We start from the raw sequence: 6129 nt of genomic DNA, 5'->3' as shown, positions 1-6129 counted from the left end.
CACCAGGTCTTGTACCTGCTTGCAGATCAGAAATATCCTGTAGGGAAAACATGTTTGAACAGAGACAGGAAGTGCAACAAAATAGCGCTCAAGTTTTCAACCAATTTAGAATGTGAAATTGTCTCACCAGATGAGGAACTCACCTTGCTTCCAGAGTGTACCAAAGTCATGCACAACACCAAATGCATACCTGCTTTCAGTATACATTGTAACAGTTTAATTCTTAGCCAAAATAAATGCTCTAGTAAAAGCAAACCATTTTTCAGCCTGAACTGACAGATTGGGTGGTAGTTTAACACTTTCTAATGTAGTGGCAGCTGTAGTTACTGCATAAGCCACTAATGGTTCACCTTGACGTGATTTTTGAGCGTATGGTGCGAGGGTTACTAGTTCCAAATCAGCATTCATTAAAGGCATGTCAGATAAATCAGTGCATAGCTTACAGACCTGGTTCAACCAGGACAGCACAATCATGGGGCTCACCGTCATCGTCAGATGGTAAAAAGTGGCAGGGTTAAGGACAGTACAGCACTTCAGTGTGACATGAGACATTGTTAACAACACATTCTAGTAATAGAGCAGCCTTGCTGGGATGAGGTGAGCAGTACGTGCCTGTGAAATGAGAGCATGAACAGTATGAGGAACTTTAAAGGTTAAAGGGCACATTGACACGATGTCAGCACAGGCTGACACTGCCTCTCACCAACCCTAGCACCATACTGTCAAGTCTCTTAGAGTACTTTGCATCGGACTGCTGCTTCCCACTATGATCCTACATAAAGACAGATGACAGGAAACCATTTTTTGTATAAATGTTTTAATAAATTAATTAGATGAAATGGTTTAGAATGGTCCGGCAAACCTAAACAATGAGAAGAGGTTAGCAACTGTTTCTTTTTGTCAAGTGCCTGCAACCCTCAGGAGTACACTTTATCTTGTCCATCATCACCATCTTGTGGCCATCAGTGTTAAACAGTTCATAATTATGCAATCATTCATTCACAATCATTCTGTTATTGAGTGCATCCACACATTAATTAATGGGTTACCCCTCCTTATTTGTTTAGTTCTTTAACTGTATCTACATTTCTTAACAGCAGTCAACTCTTCAGTTCAGTTAAAATTCAACTCCAAAGATCAATCAACTCATTTCTCACTACTACATTTAAATTCCCGAGAGTTCAGGTATTCTTACTACACGTGTCACCTCACTTGAAAATCAGGAATCAATTACATCAAGGACACCTTTTCAAATGTTGTACACAGACCTTCTCTACACAAGGATCAAAGCATAAACTTGAAACATTTAGAAATCTAAAGTCTTCACCAGTAGTGCTGTGAAAGCAAAGGTTAGCGTTTACAACACTGCTGCAACTAGAGACGCACAGAAAATTGTTTTCAGTCACAACTCCTGTCAGTAGCTTAGTTATAGTTTAGTAAAAACTACAATCTACAGCAATTGTAGATCTTATACAATTTAGGAAGGTCGAAAGGCGTCATTTTATGCATACAAATTATACCCATCCACATTTTTTTTCAATAATTGTTGTGCTGCCATCCTGTTAGAAGGTAACAGATTATTTTATTACAGTGGTTAAGATGGATTTTCATTGTGTTCCATGGTGTTTATCGCCCCCTAGTAGAGCGTTCTGGTACTTCGAAAGACTGTGCGGAAACAGGAAGTAGAGAATTCGTTCTGCACGCATAGAAGCAGCTAAAAACAACGCTACGGTGCAGGTCTTTCAGTGCATGTATTTCTTGTCACGCTTCAGCCTCGGAAAATATTTGTTTGTAAGTAAGATTCAAGCATATTGCCAGTGATGATAATCTTGTTATTGATAAAATTGCTTACTTATCAATGTTAGTTGGTTGCGTTTACTCACACAAATTGCCTTGCCTTTCATGTATGCCGTCAGCTGTATTACTTTGCTCATGCGTCATGTAAACAAGTTGTAAAACATACAATACTGAAGTGTGTTACTGTTTCTAGTGTTATATGCTCTGTTATTGTACAGAGGTGGTTGCACATCATTAGAGTAATGTATTTATGCAACTTCAACTTCAACTGTATAATGTACAGCTATAGTATGTCGATGTGAATTGAATACTAAAGTACAATCTTTTCTGTATTTTGCAGTTAATATTATATATATATATATATATATATATATATATATATATATATATATATTCATTCAAGAAAAGTCATGCCTTGGGATCTTTATTGAAGACTTAGTTGTTAGCTATCTGTCTAGTTTTGCATGGGAACGCAATTCAAGGGCAGAATTATTTAATTTATTTATTACCCCCTTTTCATCATATCCAATAGTCTTGTTCCATCGCTGCAACTCCCGTACGGCCTCGGGAGAGGCGAAGGTCGAGACACAACCCAGGCAACCCGCCTGCTTCTTGACACAATGCACGCTTAACCCGGAACCCAGCCTCACCAATGTGTCGGAGGAAACACCGTACACCTGGTAACGGTGTCAGCATGCACACGCCGGGCCTGCCACAGGAGTCACTAGTGCGCGACGGGACAAGGACATGCCGGCCAAACACTCCCCTAATCCGGACGACGCATTTGTGCATCGCCTCATGGGTCTCCCGGTTGTGGACGGCACGAGTCTCGAACCAGCATCTGTAGCAATGCAGTTTGCACTGCAATGCAGTGTCTTAGACCGCTGCGCCCATCGGGAGGCCCCAACCAAAGGTTTTAGTGCTTATCAATTGCCTTGCGCAACGTATCAAAATAAATCTTATTAAACAGGTCTTTTAAAGAATTTCATTTAAATGTTAATTATATTTTTTGATCACAGAAACAATGAGAAAATATGAAATGTTCATTTTATAAAGCAGCCCGTGTAATCATCTGCCAGAGAGTGGCCACAATCGGCCCGAGCCTCAAGTAATACATTTGGGTCAGATAACTCACACTGGAATTGGGCCGAGCCCCAAGTAATACATTTTACATATAATTATTGCATTTGTTTACTTAGTTGCCCTCCTATTTCCACCTAATCTGTCACGGTTCTCTCATCAATACACACACACAGGAAACAAAAACAAAGACACAAAACAAATAGTATTTGGTTAGGAACGTTTTCCTTGCTTATTAAAAATGCCCAATTGATCCATTACTAAAATATTTTTTAAGGATCTTGGATCCAGACTGAATCATCTCCTACACACACTGTTGTCCAACTATGTCCCACTATTCTTCCTGTCCACTGATCTCTTAGGCAGTCTGTTGGCTATGGACCTCAATTCTACAAAAATATTTTCTTATTTCTAAAATGGGGTTTGGTTTTCAAACAATCACTGCAGTATTTTTACTGTATTTTTACTATATAATATAATTTGAATGTATTCTCTTTTCTATGCATTAAATAGTACCCTCAAAACACCAGTCTCAACATCAACAGTGAAGAGGCGACTCCGGGATGCTGGCCTTCTAGGAAGAGTTCCTCTGTCCAATGTCTGTGTTCTTTTGCCCATCTTAATCTTTTATTTTTATTGGCCAGACTGAGACATGGCTTTTTCTTTGCAACTCTGCCTAGAAGGCCAGCATCCCGGAGTCGCCTCTTCACTGTTGATGTTGAGACTGGTGTTTTGCGGGTACTGTTTAATGAATAGAAAAGAGAATGCATTCAAATTATATTGTATAGTAAAAATACAGTAAAAATACTGCAGTGATTGTTGACGTTGAGACTTGTGTTTTGCGGGTACAATTTAATGACACTGCCAATTGAGGACTAGACACTCTAATGGCCGTGAGTGGCCCAGCCAGAGCCCGGACTTGAACCCCGATTGAACATCTCTGGATAGGTCTGAAAATAATAGCTGTGCCGCGATGCTCCCCATCCAAACTGACATAGCTTGAGAGGATCTGCAGAGAAGAATGGGAGAAACTCCCCAAATATAGTTGTGCAAGCTTGTAGCGTCATACCCAAGAAGGCTCGAGACTGTAATCACTGCCAAAGGTGCTTCAACAAAGTAAAGGGTCTGAATACTTACTTAAATGTGATGTTTCAAGTTTTTTGCTTTGTCATTATGGGGTATTGTTTGTAGATTGATGAGGGAAACAAACTATTTAATCCATTTTTGAATAAGGCTGGCTGTAACCTAAAAAAATGTGGGAAAAGTCAAGGGGTCTGAATACTTTCTGAATACACTCTACGTTAATGACGTTTAGCAAAGTGTAGAAATCTATTCTTGCCAATAAATCTGTGGCCAATCTTTTTTATGTTCACAGATATGGTAGCGTAGCAGGAAATGTCAGGCTGCTGGCAACCAAGAGGTACAAGTCCAGTAGAGCTTGATGCTCACAGTACATACATGTACAGTACTGTATCACTAGCATGTCAAATTGCAATAACTTGCTGGCAACTGGTTTGCAGTATAAATGCAGTTAATACAATTAACAAGTATTTTGTTCTATATGGGTCTTTCTATAAATAATGGGGTCAATGTGGGATAAACATTTCTACAGTGGCTTGCCAAAGTATTCACCCGACTGGCATTTTTTCTATTTTCTTGCATCACAACCTGGAATTAAAATAGATTTTTTGGGGGGGTTTGTATCATTTGATTTACACAACATACCTACCACTTTGAAGATGCTAAATATTTTGGGGGGTGAAACAAACAAGAAATATGACAAAAAAAACAGAACTTGAGCATGCAAAACCATTCACACCCCCAAAGTCAATACTTTGTAGAGACACATTTTGCAGGAATTACAGCTGCAAGTCTCTTTGGGTATTTTCTATAAGCTTGGGAGATCTAGACACTGGGATTTATGCCCATTCTTCAAGACAAAACTGCTCCAGCTCCTTCAAGTTGGATGGGTTCCGCTGGTGTTCAGCAATCTTTAACCTCTCTAGGATAAGGGACACTTGCGTCCCACTTGGCCAAAAGCCAGGGAAAATGAAGCGCGGCATTTTATAAAATGATATTAATATCTAACTTTCATTAAATCACACTCATTAAATCACACATGTAAGATACTAAATTAAAGCTACACTCGTTGTGAATCCAGCCAACATGTCAGATTTTAGAAAGGCTTTTCGGCAAAAAGCATAAGAAGCTATTATCTGATGATTGCTCAACAGTAAACAAAGAGAGTAGCATATTTCAACCCTGCAGGCACTACACAAAACGCAGAAATAAAATATAAAACATGCAATACCTTGGACGAGCTTCTTTTGTTGGCACTCCAATATGTCCCATAAACATCACCATTAGTCCTTTTGTTAGATTAATTCCGTCCATATACAGTGCCTTGCGAAAGTATTCGGCCCCCTTGAACTTTGCGACCTTTTGCCATATTTCAGGCTTCAAACATAAAGATATAAAACTGTATTTTTTTGTAAAGAATCAACAACAAGTGGGACACAATCATGAAGTGAAACGACATTTATTTGATATTTCAAACTTTTTTAACAAATCAAAAACTGAAAAATTATTCAGCCCCTTTACTTTCAGTGCAGCAAACTCTCTCCAGAAGTTCAGTGAGGATCTCTGAATGATCCAATGTTGACCTAATGACTAATGATGATAAATAAAATCCACCTGTGTGTAATCAAGTCTCCGTATAAATGCACCTGCACTGTGATAGTCTCAGAGGTCCGTCAAAAGCGCAGAGAGCATCATGAAGAACAAGGAACACACCAGGCAGGTCCGAGATACTGTTGTGAAGAAGTTTAAAGCCGGATTTGGATACAAAAAGATTTCCCAAGCTTTAAACATCCCAAGGAGCACTGTGCAAGCGATAATATTGAAATGGAAGGAGTATCAGACCACTGCAAATCTACCAAGACCTGGCCGTCCCTCTAAACTTTCAGCTCATACAAGGAGAAGACTGATCAGAGATGCAGCCAAGGGGCCCATGATCACTCTGGATGAACTACAGAGATCTACAGCTGAGGTGGGAGATATATATTGCACAAATCTGGCCATTATGGAAGAGTGGCAAGAAGAAAGCCATTTCTTAAAGATATCCATAAAAAGTGTCATGTAAAGTTTGCCACAAGCCACCTGGGAGACACACCAAACATGTGGAAGAAGGTGCTCTGGTCAGATGAAACCAAAATTGAACTTTTTGGCAACAATGCAAAACGTTATGTTTGA

The 6129-nt window shown here is 39.4% G+C and overlaps 1 long non-coding RNA gene across 1 annotated transcript; it reads left to right on the top strand.

The window, feature by feature from the left end:
- Nucleotides 1–1677: 1677 nt before the first annotated feature.
- LOC149978081 (uncharacterized) lies at nucleotides 1678–2767 on the top strand. Its single transcript, XR_016486729.1, has 2 exons — nucleotides 1678–1791; nucleotides 2330–2767. It is a non-coding gene; the product is annotated as an uncharacterized LOC149978081 (long non-coding RNA).
- Nucleotides 2768–6129: the final 3362 nt, after the last annotated feature.

This window comes from Oncorhynchus mykiss, chromosome 15 (genome assembly GCF_057628025.1).
Source record: "Oncorhynchus mykiss isolate SJ-2025 chromosome 15, ASM5762802v1, whole genome shotgun sequence".
In the NCBI taxonomy this organism is placed as follows: Eukaryota; Metazoa; Chordata; class Actinopteri; order Salmoniformes; family Salmonidae; genus Oncorhynchus; species Oncorhynchus mykiss.
This window is presented reverse-complemented; position numbering and strand designations above follow the sequence as displayed.